At 46.9% G+C, this 22,897-nt stretch overlaps 1 protein-coding gene across 1 annotated transcript in view; it reads left to right on the top strand.

Annotated features, from left to right (window-relative positions):
* Positions 1 to 22,897, top strand: part of LOC147080818 (T-box transcription factor TBX1-like) — a 43,272-nt gene that overhangs the window by 1,040 nt on the left and 19,335 nt on the right. The gene's annotated exons all lie outside the window — the stretch shown is intronic.

The following is a 22,897-nucleotide window of genomic DNA, read 5'->3' as shown; positions in this document are numbered from 1 at the left end:
CGCAATCTCTCTCACACACTCACACACACACTAACTCGCAATCTCTCTCACACACTCACACGCACACTAACTCGCAATCTCTCTCACACACACACACACACTAACTCGCAATCTCTCTTACACACTCACACACACACTAACTCGCAATCTCTCTCACACACTCACACACACACTAACTCGCAATCTCTCTCACACACTCACACACACACTAACTCACAATCTCTCTCACACACACACTAACTCGCAATCTCTCTCACACACTCACACACACACTAACTCGCAATCTCTCTCACACACACACACACATTAACTCGCAATCTCTCTCACACACACACACACACACACACTAACTCGCAATCTCTCTCACACACTCACACACACACTAACTCGCAATCTCTCTCACACACACACACACACACACTAACCCGCAATCTCTCTCCCACACACACAGACACACTAACTCACAATCTCTCTCACACTCACACACACACTAACTCGTAATCTCTCTCACACACACACACTAACTCGCAATCTCTCTCACACACTCACACACACACTAACTCGCAACTCTCTCACACACTCACACGCACACTAACTCGCAATCTCTCACACACACATTCACACACACACTAACTCGCAATTTCTCACACACACTCACACACACACTAACTCGCAATCTCACACACACACTCACACACACACTAACTCGCAATCTCTCTCACACACTCGCACACACACTAACTCGCAATCTCTCTCACACACTCACACACACACTAACTCGCAATCTCTCTCACACACTCACACACACCCTAACTCGCAATCTCACACACACTCACACACACACTAACTCGCAATCTCTCTCACACTCACACACACACTAACTCGCAATCTCTCTCACACACACAATAACTCGCAATCTCACACACACACTCACACACACACTAACTCGCAATCTCTCTCACACACTCGCACACACACTAACTCGCAATCTCTCTCACACACTAACTCGCAATCTCTCTCACACACTCACACACACACTAACTCGCAATCTCTCTCACACACTCACACACACACTAACTCGCAATCTCTCTCACACACACACACACACACTAACTCGCAATCTCTCTCACACACTCACACACACACTAACTCGCAATCTCTCTCACACACTCACACACACACTAACTCGCAATCTCTCACACACACTCACACACACACTAACTCACAATCTCTCTCACACACACACACACTAACTCACAATCTCTCTCACACACTCACACACTCACTAACTCGCAATCTCTCTCACTCACTCACACACACACTAACTCGCAATCTCTCTCACACACTCACACACACACTAACTCGCAATCTCTCACACACTCACACACACACTAACTCGCAATCTCTCTCACACCCTCACACACACACTAACTCGCAATCTCTCTCACACACTAACTCGCAATCTCTCTCTCACACTCACACACACACTAACTCACAATCTCTCTCACACACACACACACATTAACTCGCAATCTCGCTCACACACACACACACACTAACTCGCAATCTCTCTCACACACACACACACACTAACTCGCAATCTCTCTCACACACTCACACACACACTAACTCACAATCTCTCTCACACACATACACACTAACTCGCAATCTCTCTCACACACACACACACTAACTCGCAATCTCTCTCTCACACACACACACACTAACTCGCAATCTCTCTCACACTCACACACACACACTAACTCGCAATCTCTCTCACACACTCACACACACACTAACTCGCAATCTCTCACACACACACACACACTAACTCGCAATCTCTCTTACACACTCACACACACACTAACTCGCAATCTATCTCACACTCACACACACACTAACTCGCAATCTCTCTCACACACACACACTAACTCGCAATCTCTCTCACACACTCACACACACACTAACTCGCAATCAATCTCACACACACACACACACACTAACTCGCAATCTCTCTCACACTCACACACACACTAACTCGCAATCTCTCTCACACATACACACTAACTCGCAATCTCTCTCACACACTCACACACACACTAACTCGCAATCTCTCTCACACACTCACACACACACTAACTCGCAATCTCTCGCACACACTCACACACGCACTAACTCGCAATCTCTCTCACACACTCACGCACACACTAACTCGCAATCTCTCTCACACACTCACACACACACTAACTCGCAATCTCTCTCACACACTCGCACACACACTAACTCGCAATCTCTCTCACACACTCACACACACATTAACTCGCAATCTCTCTCACACTCACACACACACTAACTCGCAATCTCTCTCACACTCACACACACACTAACTCGCAATCTTTCTCACACACACACACTAACTCGCAATCTCTCTCACACACTCACACACACACTAACTCGCAATCTCTCTCACACACTCACACACACACTAACTCGCAATCTCCCTCACACACTCACACACACTAACTCGCAATCTCTCTCACACACACACACACACACTAACTCGCAATCTCTCTCTCACACACACACACACACACTAACTCGCAATCTCTCTCACACTCACACACACACTAACTCGCAATCTCTCTCACACACACACACTAACTCGCAATCTCTCTCACACACTCACACACACACTAACTCGCAATCTCTCTCACACACTCACACACACACTAACTCGCAATCTCTCTCACACACACACACGCACTAACTCGCAATCTCTCTCACACACTCACACACACACTAAGTCGCAATTTCTCTCACACACACACACACACAAACTCGCAATCTCTCTCACACACTCACACACACACTAACTCGCAATCTCTCTCACACACTCACACACACACTAACTCACAATCTCTCTCACACACACACACTAACTCGCAATCTCTCTCACACACTCACACACACACTAACTCGCAATCTCTCTCACACACTCACACACACACTAACTCGCAATCTCTCTCACACACTCACACACACACTAACTCGCAATCTCTCTCACACACTCACACACACACTAACTCGCAATCTCTCTCACACACGCACACACACTAACTCGCAATCTCTCTCACACACACACACGCACACTAACTCGCAATCTCTCTCACACACTCACACACACATTAACTCACAATCTCTCTCACACTCACGCACACACACTAACTCGCAATCTCTCTCACACACTCACACACACACTAACTCGCAATCTCGCTCACACACTCACACACACACTAACTCGCAATCTCTCTCACACACTCACACACACACTAACTCACAATCTCTCTCACACTCACACACACATTAACTCGTAATCTCTCTCACACACACACACTAACTCGCAATCTCTCTCACACACTCACACACACACTAACTCGCAACTCTCACACACTCACACACACACTAACTCGCAATCTCTCACACACACATTCACACACACACTAACTCGCAATTTCTCACACACACTCACACACACACTAACTCGCAATCTCACACACACACTCACACACACACTAACTCGCAATCTCTCTCACACACTCGCACACACACTAACTCGCAATCTCTCTCACACACTCACACACACACTAACTCGCAATCTCTCTCACACACTCACACACACCCTAACTCGCAATCTCACACACACTCACACACACACTAACTCGCAATCTCTCTCACACTCACACACACACTAACTCGCAATCTCTCTCACACACACAATAACTCGCAATCTCACACACACACTCACACACACACTAACTCGCAATCTCTCTCACACACTCGCACACACACTAACTCGCAATCTCTCTCACACACTAACTCGCAATCTCTCTCACACACTCACACACACACTAACTCGCAATCTCTCTCACACACTCACACACACACTAACTCGCAATCTCTCTCACACACACACACACACTAACTCACAATCTCTCTCACACACTCACACACACACTAACTCGCAATCTCTCACACACACTCACACACACACTAACTCACAATCTCTCTCACACACACACACACTAACTCACAATCTCTCTCACACACTCACACACTCACTAACTCGCAATCTCTCTCACTCACTCACACACACACTAACTCGCAATCTCTCTCACACACTCACACACACACTAACTCGCAATCTCTCACACACTCACACACACACTAACTCGCAATCTCTCTCACACCCTCACACACACACTAACTCGCAATCTCTCTCACACACTAACTCGCAATCTCTCTCTCACACTCACACACACACTAACTCACAATCTCTCTCACACACACACACACATTAACTCGCAATCTCGCTCACACACACACACACACTAACTCGCAATCTCTCTCACACACTCACACACACACTAACTCACAATCTCTCTCACACACATACACACTAACTCGCAATCTCTCTCACACACACACACACTAACTCGCAATCTCTCTCTCAAACACACACACACTAACTCGCAATCTCTCTCACACTCACACACACACACTAACTCGCAATCTCTCTCACACACTCACACCCACACTAACTCGCAATCTCTCACACACACACACACACACTAACTCGCAATCTCTCTTACACACTCACACACACACTAACTCGCAATCTATCTCACACTCACACACACACTAACTCGCAATCTCTCTCACACACACACACTAACTCGCAATCTCTCTCACACACTCACACACACACTAACTCGCAATCAATCTCACACACACACACACACACTAACTCGCAATCTCTCTCACACTCACACACACACTAACTCGCAATCTCTCTCACACATACACACTAACTCGCAATCTCTCTCACACACTCACACACACACTAACTCGCAATCTCTCTCACACACTCACACACACACTAACTCGCAATCTCTCTCACACACTCACACACGCACTAACTCGCAATCTCTCTCACACACTCACGCACACACTAACTCGCAATCTCTCTCACACACTCACACACACACTAACTCGCAATCTCTCTCACACACTCGCACACACACTAACTCGCAATCTCTCTCACACACTCACACACACATTAACTCGCAATCTCTCTCACACTCACACACACACTAACTCGCAATCTCTCTCACACTCACACACACACTAACTCGCAATCTTTCTCACACACACACACTAACTCGCAATCTCTCTCACACACTCACACACACACTAACTCGCAATCTCTCTCACACACTCACACACACACTAACTCGCAATCTCCCTCACACACTCACACACACTAACTCGCAATCTCTCTCACACACACACACACACACTAACTCGCAATCTCTCTCTCACACACACACACACACACTAACTCGCAATCTCTCTCACACTCACACACACACTAACTCGCAATCTCTCTCACACACTCACACACACACTAACTCGCAATCTCTCTCACACACACACACGCACTAACTCGCAATCTCTCTCACACACTCACACACACACTAAGTCGCAATTTCTCTCACACACACACACACACTAACTCGCAATCTCTCTCACACACTCACACACACACTAACTCGCAATCTCTCTCACACACTCACACACACACTAACTCACAATCTCTCTCACACACACACACTAACTCGCAATCTCTCTCACACACACACACACTAACTCGCAATCTCTCTCACACACTCACACACACACTAACTCGCAATCTCTCTCACACACTCACACACACACTAACTCGCAATCTCTCTCACACACTCACACACACACTAACTCGCAATCTCTCTCACACACGCACACACACTAACTCGCAATCTCTCTCACACACACACACGCACACTAACTCGCAATTTCTCTCACACACTCACACACACATTAACTCACAATCTCTCTCACACTCACGCACACACACTAACTCGCAATCTCTCTCACACACTCACACACACACTAACTCGCAATCTCGCTCACACACTCACACACACACTAACTCGCAATCTCTCTCACACACTCACACACACACTAACTCACAATCTCTCTCACACACTCACACACACACTAACTCGCAATCTCTCTCACACACTCACACACACACTAACTCGCAATCTCTCACTCACACACACACACACTAACTCGCAATCTCTCTCACACACTCACACAGACACTAACTCGCAATCTCTCTCACACACTCACACACACACTAACTCACAATCTCTCTCACACACTCACACACACACTAACTCGCAATCTCTCTCACACACTCACACACACACTAACTCGCAATCTCTCTCACACACACTAACTCGCAATCTCTCTCACACACACACACACACTAACTCACAATCTCTCTCACACACTCACGAACTCGCAATCTCTCTCTCACACTCACACACACTAACTCGCAATCTCTCTCACACACTCACACACACACTAACTCGCAATCTCTCTCACACACTCTCACACACACTAACTCACAATCTCTCTCACACACTCACACACACTAACTCGCAATCTCTCTCACACACTCACACACACACTAACTCGCAATCTATCTCACACTCACACACACACTAACTCGCAATCTCTCTCACACACACACACTAACTCGCAATCTCTCTCACACACTCACACACACACTAACTCGCAATCAATCTCATACACACACACACACACTAACTCGCAATCTCTCTCACACTCACACACACACTAACTCGCAATCTCTCTCACACACACACACTAACTCGCAATCTCTCTCACACACTCACACACACACTAACTCGCAATCTCTCTCACACACTCACACACACACTAACTCGCAATCTCTCTCACACACTCACACACGCACTAACTCGCAATCTCTCTCAAACACTCACGCACACACTAACTCGCAATCTCTCTCACACACTCACACACACACTAACTCGCAATCTCTCTCACACACTCGCACACACACTAACTCGCAATCTCTCTCACACACTCACACACACATTAACTCGCAATCTCTCTCACACTCACACACACACTAACTCGCAATCTCTCTCACACTCACACACACACTAACTCGCAATCTTTCTCACACACACACACTAACTCGCAATCTCTCTCACACACTCACACACACACTAACTCGCAATCTCTCTCACACACTCACACACACACTAACTCGCAATCTCCCTCACACACTCACACACACTAACTCGCAATCTCTCTCACACACACACACACACACACACTAACTCGCAATCTCTCTCTCACACACACACACACACACTAACTCGCAATCTCTCTCACACTCACACACACACTAACTCGCAATCTCTCTCACACACACACACTAACTCGCAATCTCTCTCACACACTCACACACACACTAACTCGCAATCTCTCTCACACACTCACACACACACTAACTCGCAATCTCTCTCACACACACACGCACTAACTCGCAATCTCTCTCACACACTCACACACACACTAACTCGCAATTTCTCTCACACACACACACACACTAACTCGCAATCTCTCTCACACACTCACACACACACTAACTCGCAATCTCTCTCACACACTCACACACACACTAACTCACAATCTCTCTCACACACACACACTAACTCGCAATCTCTCTCACACACTCACACACACACTAACTCGCAATCTCTCTCACACACTCACACACACACTAACTCGCAATCTCTCTCACACACTCACACACACACTAACTCGCAATCTCTCTCACACACTCACACACACATTAACTCGCAATCTCTCTCACACTCACGCACACACACTAACTCGCAATCTCTCTCACACACTCACACACACACTAACTCGCAATCTCGCTCACACACTCACACACACACTAACTCGCAATCTCTCTCACACACTCACACACACACTAACTCACAATCTCTCTCACACACTCACACACACACTAACTCGCAATCTCTCTCACACACTCACACACACACTAACTCGCAATCTCTCACTCACACACACACACACACTAACTCGCAATCTCTCTCACACACTCACACAGACACTAACTCGCAATCTCTCTCACACACTCACACACACTAACTCACAATCTCTCTCACACACTCACACACACACTAACTCGCAATCTCTCTCACACACTCACACACACACGAACTCGCAATCTCTCTCACACACACTAACTCGCAATCTCTCTCACACACTCACACACACACTAACTCGCAATCTCTCTCACACACTCACACACACACTAACTCGCAATCTCTCTCTCACACTCACACACACTAACTCGCAATCTCTCTCACACACTCACACACACACTAACTCGCAATCTCTCTCACACACTCTCACACACACTAACTCACAATCTCTCTCACACACTCACACACACGAACTCGCAATCTCTCTCACACACTCACACACACACTAACTCGCAATCTCTCTCACACACTCACACACACACTAACTCACAATCTCTCTCACACACTCACACACACTAACTCGCAATCTCTCACACACTCACACACACACTAACTCGCAATCTCTCACACACACTCACACACACTAACTCGCAATCTCTCACACTCACTCACACACACACTAACTCGCAATCTCTCACACACTCACACACACACCAACTCGCAATCTCTCACACACACTCACACACACTAACTCGCAATCTCTCACACACTCACACACACACTAACTCGCAATCTCTCACACACACTCACACACACTAACTCGCAATCTCTCACACACACTCACACACACTAACTCGCAATCTCTCACACTCACTCACACACACACTAACTCTCAATCTCTCACACACACTCACACACACTAACTCGCAATCTCTCACACACACTCACACACACTAACTCGCAATCTCTCTCACACACACACACACACACTAACTCACAATCTCTCACACTCACTCACACACACACTAACTCGCAATCTCTCTCACACACACACTTACTCGCAATCTCTCTCACACACTCACACAAACACTAACTCGTAATCTCTCTCACACACTCACACACACACTAACTCACAATCTCTCACACTCACTCACACACACACTAACTCGCAATCTCTCACACACACTCACACACACTAACTCACAATCTCTCACACTCAGTCACACACACACTAACTCGCAATCTCTCACACACACTCACACACACTAACTCGCAATCTCTCACACACACTCACAGACACTAACTCGCAATCTCTCTCACACACTTGCACACACACTAACTCACAATCTCTCACACTCACTCACACACACACTAACTCGCAATCTCTCACACACACTCACACAAACTAACTCGCAATCTCTCTCACACACTCACACACACACTAACTCACAATCTCTCACACTCACTCACACACACACTAACTCGCAATCTCTCACACACACTCACACACACTAACTCGCAATCTGTCACACACACTCACACACACACTAACTCGCAATCTCTCACACTCACTCACAGACACACTAACTCGCAATCTCTCTCGCACACTCATACACACATTAACTCGCAATCTCTCTCTCACACTCACACACACACTAACTCGCAATCTCTCTCACACACTCGCACACACACTAACTCGCAATCTCTCTCACAGACTCACACACACACTAACTCGCAATCTCTCTCACACTCACACACACACACTAACTCGCAATCTCTCTCACACACTCACACACACATGAACTCGCAATCTCTCACACACACACACACACACACACTAACTCACAATCTCTCTTACACACTCACACACACACTAACTCGCAATCTATCTCACACTCACACACACACTAACTCGCAATCTCTCTCACACACACACTAACTCGCAATCTCTCTCACACACTCACACACACACTAACTCGCAATCAATCTCACACACGCACACACACACTAACTCGCAATCTCTCTCACACTCACACACACACTAACTCGCAATCTCTCTCACACACACACACTAACTCGCAATCTCTCTCACACACTCACACACACACTAACTCGCAATCTCTCTCACACACTCACACACACACTAACTCGCAATCTCTCTCACACACACACACACACTAACTCGCAATCTCTCTCACACACTCACGCACACACTAACTCGCAATCTCTCTCACACACTCACACAGACACTAACTCGCAATCTCTCTCACACACTCACACACACACTAACTCACAATCTCTCTCACACACTCACACACACACTAACTCGCAATCTCTCTCACACACTCTCACACACACTTACTCACAATCTCTCTCACACACTCACACACACTAACTCGCAATCTCTCTCACACACTCACACACACACTAACTCGCAATCTCTCTCACACACTCACACACACACTAACTCACAATTTCTCTCACACACTCACACACACTAACTCGCAATCTCTCACACACACACACACACTAACTCGCAATCTCTCACACACACTCACACACACTAACTCGCAATCTCTCACACTCACTCACACACACACTAACTCGCAATCTCTCACACACTCACACACACACCAACTCGCAATCTCTCACACACACTCACACACACTAACTCGCAATCTCTCACACACTCACACACACACTAACTCGCAATCTCTCACACACACTCACACACACTAACTCGCAATCTCTCACACACACTCACACACACTAACCCGCAATCTCTCACACTCACTCACACACACACTAACTCTCAATCTCTCACACACACTCACACACACTAACTCGCAATCTCTCACACACACTAACTCGCAATCTCTCTCACACCCACACACACTAACTCACAATCTCTCACACTCACTCACACACACACTAACTCGCAATCTCTCTCACACACACACTAACTCGCAATCTCTCTCACACACTCACACACACACTAACTCGTAATCTCTCTCACACACTCACACACACACTAACTCACAATCTCTCACACTCACTCACACACACACTAACTCACAATCTCTCACACACTCGCACACACACTAACTTGCAATCTCTCTCACAGACTCACACACACACTAACTCGCAATCTCTCTCACACACACACACACTAACTCGCAATCTCTCTCACACACTCGTACACACACTAACTCGCAATCTCTCTCACTCACTCACACACACACTAACTTGCAATCTCTCTCACACACACACACACACACTAACTCGCAATCGCTCTCACAGACTCACACACACACTAACTCGCAATCTCTCTCACACACACACACACACTAACTCGCAATCTCTCTCACACACTCGCACACACACTAACTCGCAATCTCTCTCACACACTCGCACACACACTAACTCGCAATCTCTCTCACACACTCGCACACACACTAACTCGCAATCTCTCACACACACACACACACACTAACTCGCAATCTCTCTCACACACTCACACACACACTAACTCGCAATCTCTCTCACACACTCGCACACACACTAACTCACAATCTCTCTCACACACTCGCACACACACTAACTCGCAATCTCTCTCACACACTCGCACACACACTAACTCGCAATCTCTCTCACACACACTCACACACTAACTCACAATCTCTCTCACACACTCACACACACACTAACTCGCTATCTCTCTCACACACTCACACACACACTAACTCGCAATCTCTCACACACTCACACACACACTAACTCGCAATCTCTCTCACACACTCGCACACACACTAACTCGCAATCTCTCTCACACACTCACGCACACACTAACTCACAATCTCTCACACACACTAACTCACAATCTCTCTCACACACACACTCACACACTAACTCACAATCTCTCTCACTCACTCACACACACACTAACTCGCAATCTCTCTCACACACTCACACACACACTAACTCGCAATCTCTCTCACACACACACACACACTAACTCGCAATCTCTCTCACACACTCGCACACACACTAACTCGCAATCTCTCTCACACACTCGCACACACACTAACTCGCAATCTCTCTCACACACTCGCACACACACTAACTCGCAATCTCTCACACACACACACGCACACTAACTCGCAATCTCTCACACACACTCGCACACACACTAACTCGCAATCTCTCTCACACACTCACACACACACTAACTCGCAATCTCTCTCACACACTCACACACACACTAACTCGCAATCTCTCTCACACTCACACACACACTAACTCGCAATCTCTCTCACACACTCGCACACACACTAACTCGCAATCTCTCACACACACACACACACACTAACTCGCAATCTCTCACACACTCACACACACACTTACTCGCAATCTCTCTCACACACACACACATACTAACTCGCAATCTCTCTCACACACTCACACACACACTAACTCGCAATCTCTCTCACACACTCGCACACACACTAACTCGCAATCTCTCTCACACACTCACACACACACCAACTCACAATCTCTCACACACACTAACTCACAATCTCTCTCACACACACACTCACACACTAACTCGCAATCTCTCTCACACACACACACACACACTCACTCACAATCTCTCACACTCACTCACACACACACTAACTCGCAATCTCTCTCACACACACACTAACTCGCAATCTCTCTCACACACACACACACACTAACTCGTAATCTCTCTCACACACTCACACACACACTAACTCACAATCTCTCACACTCACTCACACACACACTAACTCGCAATCTCTCACACACACTCACACGCACTAACTCACAATCTCTCACACTCACTCACACACACACTAACTCGCAATCTCTCACACACACTCACACACACACTAACTCGCAATCTCTCACACACACTCACACACACTAACTCGCAATCTCTCTCACACACTCGCACACACACTAACTCACAATCTCTCACACTCACTCACACACACACTAACTCGCAATCTCTCACACACACTCGCACAAACTAACTCGCAATCTCTCTCACACACTCACACACACACTAACTCACAATCTCTCACACTCACTCACACACACACTAACTCGCAATCTCTCACACACACTCACACACACTAACTCGCAATCTGTCACACACACTCACACACACACTAACTCGCAATCTCTCACACTCACTCACAGACACACTAACTCGCAATCTCTCTCGCACACTCACACACACATTAACTCGCAATCTCTCTCTCACACTCACACACACACTAACTCGCAATCTCTCTCACACACTCGCACACACACTAACTCGCAATCTCTCTCACAGACTCACACACACACTAACTCGCAATCTCTCTCACTCACTCACACACACACTAACTCGCAATCTCTCTCACACTCACACACACACACTAACTCGCAATCTCTCTCACACACTCACACACACACTAACTCGCAATCTCTCACACACACACACACACACACACTAACTCGCAATCTCTCTTACACACTCACACACACACTAACTCGCAATCTATCTCACACTCACACACACACTAACTCGCAATCTCTCTCACACACACACTAACTCGCAATCTCTCTCACACACTCACACACACACTAACTCGCAATCAATCTCACACACACACACACACACTAACTCGCAATCTCTCTCACACTCACACACACACTAACTCGCAATCTCTCTCACACACACACACTAACTCGCAATCTCTCTCACACACTCACACACACACTAACTCGCAATCTCTCTCACACACTCACACACACACTAACTCGCAATCTCTCTCACACACTCACACACGCACTAACTCGCAATCTCTCTCACACAATCACGCACACACTAACTCGCAATCTCTCTCACACACTCACACAGACACTAACTCGCAATCTCTCTCACACACTCACACACACACTAACTCGCAATCTCTCTCACACACTCACACACACACTAACTCGCAATCTCTCTCACACACTCTCACACACACTAACTCACAATCTCTCTCACACACTCACACACACTAACTCGCAATCTCTCTCACACACTCACACACACACTAACTCGCAATCTCTCTCACACACTCACACACACACTAACTCACAATTTCTCTCACACACTCACACACACTAACTCGCAATCTCTCACACACACACACACACTAACTCGCAATCTCTCACACACACTCACACACACTAACTCGCAATCTCTCACACTCACTCACACACACACTAACTCGCAATCTCTCACACACTCACACACACACCAACTCGCAATCTCTCACACACACTCACACACACTAACTCGCAATCTCTCACACACTCACACACACACTAACTCGCAATCTCTCACACACACTCACACACACTAACTCGCAATCTCTCACACACACTCACACACACTAACCCGCAATCTCTCACACTCACTCACACACACACTAACTCTCAATCTCTCACACACACTCACACACACTAACTCGCAATCTCTCACACACACTAACTCGCAATCTCTCTCACACACACACACACTAACTCACAATCTCTCACACTCACTCACACACACACTAACTCGCAATCTCTCTCACACACACACTAACTCGCAATCTCTCTCACACACTCGCACACACACTAACTCGCAATCTCTCTCACAGACTCACACACACACTAACTCGCAATCTCTCTCACACACACACACACTAACTCGCAATCTCTCTCACACACTCGTACACACACTAACTCGCAATCTCTCTCACTCACTCACACACACACTAACTTGCAATCTCTCTCACACACACACACACACTAACTCGCAATCGCTCTCACAGACTCACACACACACTAACTCGCAATCTCTCTCACACACACACACACACTAACTCGCAATCTCTCTCACACACTCGCACACACACTAACTCGCAATCTCTCTCACACACTCGCACACACACTAACTCGCAATCTCTCTCACACACTCGCACACACACTAACTCGCAATCTCTCTCACACACTCGCACACACACTAACTCGCAATCTCTCTCACACACTCACACACACACTAACTCACAATCTCTCACACACACTAACTCACAATCTCTCTCACACACACACTCACACACTAACTCGCAATCTCTCTCACACACACACACACACACTAACTCACAATCTCTCACACTCACTCACACACACACTAACTCGCAATCTCTCTCACACACACACTAACTCGCAATCTCTCTCACACACTCACACACACACTAACTCGTAATCTCTCTCACACACTCACACACACACTAACTCACAATCTCTCACACTCACTCACACACACACTAACTCGCAATCTCTCGCACACACTCACACACGCTAACTCACAATCTCTCACACTCACTCACACACACACTAACTCGCAATCTCTCACACACACTCACACACACTAACTCGCAATCTCTCACACACACTCACACACACTAACTCGCAATCTCTCTCACACACTCGCACACACACTAACTCACAATCTCTCTCACACACTCACACACACACTAACTCACAATCTCTCACACTCACTCACACACACACTAACTCGCAATCTCTCTCACACACTCACACACACACTAACTCACAATCTCTCACACTCACTCACACACACACTAACTCGCAATCTCTCACACACACTCACACACACTAACTCGCAATCTGTCACACACACTCACACACACACTAACTCGCAATCTCTCACACTCACTCACAGACACACTAACTCGCAATCTCTCTCGCACACTCACACACACATTAACTCGCAATCTCTCTCTCACACTCACACACACACTAACTCGCAATCTCTCTCACACACTCGCACACACACTAACTCGCAATCTCTCTCACAGACTCACACACACACTAACTCGCAATCTCTCTCACTCACTCACACACACACTAACTCGCAATCTCTCTCGCACGCACACACACACACTAACTCGCAATCTCTCTCACACACTCACACACACACTAACTCGCAATCTCTCTCACACACACACTAACTCGCAATCTCTCTCACACACTCACACACACACTAACTCGCAATCAATCTCACACACACACACACACACTAACTCGCAATCTCTCTCACACTCACACACACACTAACTCGCAATCTCTCTCACACACACACACACACTAACTCGCAATCTCTCACACTCACTCACAGACACACTAACTCGCAATCTCTCTCGCACACTCACACACACATTAACTCGCAATCTCTCTCTCACACTCACACACACACTAACTCGCAATCTCTCTCACACACTCGCACACACACTAACTCGCAATCTCTCTCACAGACTCACACACACACACTAACTCGCAATCTCTCTCACTCACTCACACACACACTAACTCGCAATCTCTCTCACACTCACACACACACACTAACTCGCAATCTCTCTCACACACTCACACACACACTAACTCGCAATCTCTCACACACACACACACACACACACACTAACTCGCAATCTCTCTTACACACTCACACACACACTAACTCGCAATCTATCTCACACTCACACACACACTAACTCGCAATCTCTCTCACACACACACTAACTCGCAATCTCTCTCACACACTCTCACACACACTAACTCACAATCTCTCTCACACACTCACACACACTAACTCGCAATCTCTCTCACACACTCACACACACACTAACTCGCAATCTCTCTCACACACTCACACACACACTAACTCACAATTTCTCTCACACACTCACACACACTAACTCGCAACCTCTCACACACACACACACACTAACTCGCAATCTCTCACACACACTCACACACACTAACTCGCAATCTCTCACACTCACTCACACACACACTAACTCGCAATCTCTCACACACTCACACACACACCAACTCGCAATCTCTCACACACACTCACACACACTAACTCGCAATCTCTCACACACTCACACACACACTAACTCGCAATCTCTCACATACACTCACACACACTAACTCGCAATCTCTCACACACACTCACACACACTAACCCGCAATCTCTCACACTCACTCACACACACACTAACTCTCAATCTCTCACACACACTCACACACACTAACTCGCAATCTCTCACACACACTAACTCGCAATCTCTCTCACACACACACACACTAACTCACAATCTCTCACACTCACTCACACACACACTAACTCGCAATCTCTCTCACACACACACTAACTCGCAATCTCTCTCACACACTCACACACACACTAACTTGTAATCTCTCTCACACACTCACACACACACTAACTCACAATCTCTCACACTCACTCACACACACACTAACTCGCAATCTCTCTCACACACACACTAACTCGCAATCTCTCTCACACACTCGCACACACACTAACTCGCAATCTCTCTCACAGACTCACTCACACACTAACTCGCAATCTCTCTCACACACACACACACACTAACTCGCAATCGCTCTCACAGACTCACACACACACTAACTCGCAATCTCTCTCACACACACACACACACTAACTCGCAATCTCTCTCACACACTCGCACACACACTAACTCGCAATCTCTCTCACACACTCGCACACACACTAACTCGCAATCTCTCTCACACACTCGCACACACACTAACTCGCAATCTCTCTCACACACTCGCACACACACTAACTCGCAATCTCTCTCACACACTCACACACACACTAACTCACAATCTCTCACACACACTAACTCACAATCTCTCTCACACACACACTCACACACTAACTCGCAATCTCTCTCACACACACACACACACACTAACTCACAATCTCTCACACTCACTCACACACACACTAACTCGCAATCTCTCTCACACACACACTAACTCGCAATCTCTCTCACACACTCACACACACACTAACTCGTAATCTCTCTCACACACTCACACACACACTAACTCACAATCTCTCACACTCACTCACACACACACTAACTCGCAATCTCTCGCACACACTCACACACACTAACTCACAATCTCTCACACTCACTCACACACACACTAACTCGCAATCTCTCACACACACTCACACACACTAACTCGCAATCTCTCACACACACTCACACACACTAACTCGCAATCTCTCACACTCACTCACACACACACTAACTCGCAATCTCTCACACACACTCACACACACTAACTCGCAATCTCTCACACACACTCACACACACTAACTCGCAATCTCTCTCACACACTCGCACACACACTAACTCACAATCTCTCACACTCACTCACACACACACTAACTCGCAATCTCTCACACACACTCACACAAACTAACTCGCAATCTCTCTCACACACTCACACACACACTAACTCACAATCTCTCACACTCACTCACACACACACTAACTCGCAATCTCTCACACACACTCACACACACTAACTCGCAATCTGTCACACACACTCACACACACACTAACTCGCAATCTCTCACACTCACTCACAGACACACTAACTCGCAATCTCTCTCGCACACTCACACACACATTAACTCGCAATCTCTCTCTCACACTCACACACACACTAACTCGCAATCTCTCTCACACACTCGCACACACACTAACTCGCAATCTCTCTCACAGACTCACACACACACTAACTCGCAATCTCTCTCACTCACTCACACACACACTAACTCGCAATCTCTCTCGCACGCACACACACACACTAACTCGCAATCTCTCTCACACACTCACACACACACTAACTCGCAATCTCTCTCACACACACACTAACTCGCAATCTCTCTCACACACTCACACACACACTAACTCGCAATCAATCTCACACACACACACACACACTAACTCGCAATCTCTCTCACACTCACACACACACTAACTCGCAATCTCTCTCACACACACACACACACTAACTCGCAATCTCTCACACTCACTCACAGACACACTAACTCGCAATCTCTCTCGCACACTCACACACACATTAACTCGCAATCTCTCTCTCACACTCACCCACACAGTAACTCGCAATCTCTCTCACACACTCGCACACACACTAACTCGCAATCTCTCTCACAGACTCACACACACACACTAACTCGCAATCTCTCTCACACACTCGTACACACACTAACTCGCAATCTCTCTCACTCACTCACACACACACTAACTTGCAATCTCTCTCACACACACACACACACTAACTCGCAATCGCTCTCACAGACTCACACACACACTAACTCGCAATCTCTCTCACACACACACACACACTAACTCGCAATCTCTCTCACACACTCGCACACACACTAACTCGCAATCTCTCTCACACACTCGCACACACACTAACTCGCAATCTCTCTCACACACTCGCACACACACTAACTCGCAATCTCTCTCACACACTCGCACACACACTAACTCGCAATCTCTCTCACACACTCACACACACACTAACTCACAATCTCTCACACACACTAACTCACAATCTCTCTCACACACACACTCACACACTAACTCGCAATCTCTCTCACACACACACACACACACTAACTCACAATCTCTCACACTCACTCACACACACACTAACTCGCAATCTCTCTCACACACACACTAACTCGCAATCTCTCTCACACACTCACACACACACTAACTCGTAATCTCTCTCACACACTCACACACACACTAACTCACAATCTCTCACACTCACTCACACACACACTAACTCGCAATCTCTCGCACACACTCACACACGCTAACTCACAATCTCTCACACTCACTCACACACACACTAACTCGCAATCTCTCACACACACTCACACACACTAACTCGCAATCTCTCTCACACACTCGCACACACACTAACTCACAATCTCTCTCACATACTCACACACACACTAACTCACAATCTCTCACACTCACTCACACACACACTAACTCGCAATCTCTCTCACACACACACACACACTAACTCACAATCTCTCACACTCACTCACACACACACTAACTCGCAATCTCTCACACACACTCACACACACTAACTCGCAATCTGTCACACACACTCACACACACACTAACTCGCAATCTCTCACACTCACTCACAGACACACTAACTCGCAATCTCTCTCGCACACTCACACACACATTAACTCGCAATCTCTCTCTCACACTCACACACACACTAACTCGCAATCTCTCTCACACACTCGCACACACACTAACTCGCAATCTCTCTCACAGACTCACACACACACTAACTCGCAATCTCTCTCACTCACTCACACACACACTAACTCGCAATCTCTCTCGCACGCACACACACACACTAACTCGCAATCTCTCTCACACACACACGCACTAACTCGCAATCTCTCTCACACACTCACACACACACTAACTCGCAATCAATCTCACACACACACACACACACTAACTCGCAATCTCTCTCACACTCACACACACACTAACTCGCAATCTCTCTCACACACACACACACACTAACTCGCAATCTCTCACACTCACTCACAGACACACTAACTCGCAATCTCTCTCGCACACTCACACACACATTAACTCGCAATCTCTCTCTCACACTCACACACACACTAACTCGCAATCTCTCTCACACACTCGCACACACACTAACTCGCAATCTCTCTCACAGACTCACACACACACACTAACTCGCAATCTCTCTCACTCACTCACACACACACTAACTCGCAATCTCTCTCACACTCACACACACACACTAACTCGCAATCTCTCTCACACACTCACACACACACTAACTCGCAATCTCTCACACACACACACACACACACACACTAACTCGCAATCTCTCTTACACACTCACACACACACTAACTCGCAATCTATCTCACACTCACACACACACTAACTCGCAATCTCTCTCACACACACACTAACTCGCAATCTCTCTCACACACTCTCACACACACTAACTCACAATCTCTCTCACACACTCACACACACTAACTCGCAATCTCTCTCACACACTCACACACACACTAACTCGCAATCTCTCTCACACACTCACACACACACTAACTCACAATTTCTCTCACACACTCACACACACTAACTCGCAACCTCTCACACACACACACACACTAACTCGCAATCTCTCACACACACTCACACACACTAACTCGCAATCTCTCACACTCACTCACACACACACTAACTCGCAATCTCTCACACACTCACACACACACCAACTCGCAATCTCTCACACACACTAACTCGCAATCTCTCACACACTCACACACACACTAACTCGCAATCTCTCACATACACTCACACACACTAACTCGCAATCTCTCACACACACTCACACACACTAACCCGCAATCTCTCACACTCACTCACACACACACTAACTCTCAATCTCTCACACACACTCACACACACTAACTCGCAATCTCTCACACACACTAACTCGCAATCTCTCTCACACACACACACACTAACTCACAATCTCTCACACTCACTCACACACACACTAACTCGCAATCTCTCTCACACACACACTAACTCGCAATCTCTCTCACACACTCACACACACACTAACTTGTAATCTCTCTCACACACTCACACACACACTAACTCACAATCTCTCACACTCACTCACACACACACTAACTCGCAATCTCTCTCACACACACACTAACTCGCAATCTCTCTCACACACTCGCACACACACTAACTCGCAATCTCTCTCACAGACTCACTCACACACTAACTCGCAATCTCTCTCACACACACACACACACTAACTCGCAATCGCTCTCACAGACTCACACACACACTAACTCGCAATCTCTCTCACACACACACACACACTAACTCGCAATCTCTCTCACACACTCGCACACACACTAACTCGCAATCTCTCTCACACACTCGCACACACACTAACTCGCAATCTCTCTCACACACTCGCACACACACTAACTCGCAATCTCTCTCACACACTCGCACACACACTAACTCGCAATCTCTCTCACACACTCACACACACACTAACTCACAATCTCTCACACACACTAACTCACAATCTCTCTCACACACACACTCACACACTAACTCGCAATCTCTCTCACACACACACACACACACTAACTCACAATCTCTCACACTCACTCACACACACACTAACTCGCAATCTCTCTCACACACACACTAACTCGCAATCTCTCTCACACACTCACACACACACTAACTCGTAATCTCTCTCACACACTCACACACACACTAACTCACAATCTCTCACACTCACTCACACACACACTAACTCGCAATCTCTCGCACACACTCACACACACTAACTCACAATCTCTCACACTCACTCACACACACACTAACTCGCAATCTCTCACACACACTCACACACACTAACTCGCAATCTCTCACACACACTCACACACACTAACTCGCAATCTCTCACACTCACTCACACACACACTAACTCGCAATCTCTCACACACACTCACACACACTAACTCGCAATCTCTCTCACACACTCGCACACACACTAACTCACAATCTCTCACACTCACTCACACACACACTAACTCGCAATCTCTCACACACACTCACACAAACTAACTCGCAATCTCTCTCACACACTCACACACACACTAACTCACAATCTCTCACACTCACTCACACACACACTAACTCGCAATCTCTCACACACACTCACACACACTAACTCGCAATCTGTCACACACACTCACACACACACTAACTCGCAATCTCTCACACTCACTCACAGACACACTAACTCGCAATCTCTCTCGCACACTCACACACACATTAACTCGCAATCTCTCTCTCACACTC

This window comes from Somniosus microcephalus, unplaced genomic scaffold (assembly GCF_052327205.1).
Source record: "Somniosus microcephalus isolate GS21.2 unplaced genomic scaffold, FLI_Smic_1.0 scaffold1103, whole genome shotgun sequence".
Lineage (NCBI taxonomy): Eukaryota > Metazoa > Chordata > Chondrichthyes > Squaliformes > Somniosidae > Somniosus > Somniosus microcephalus.
This window is presented reverse-complemented; position numbering and strand designations above follow the sequence as displayed.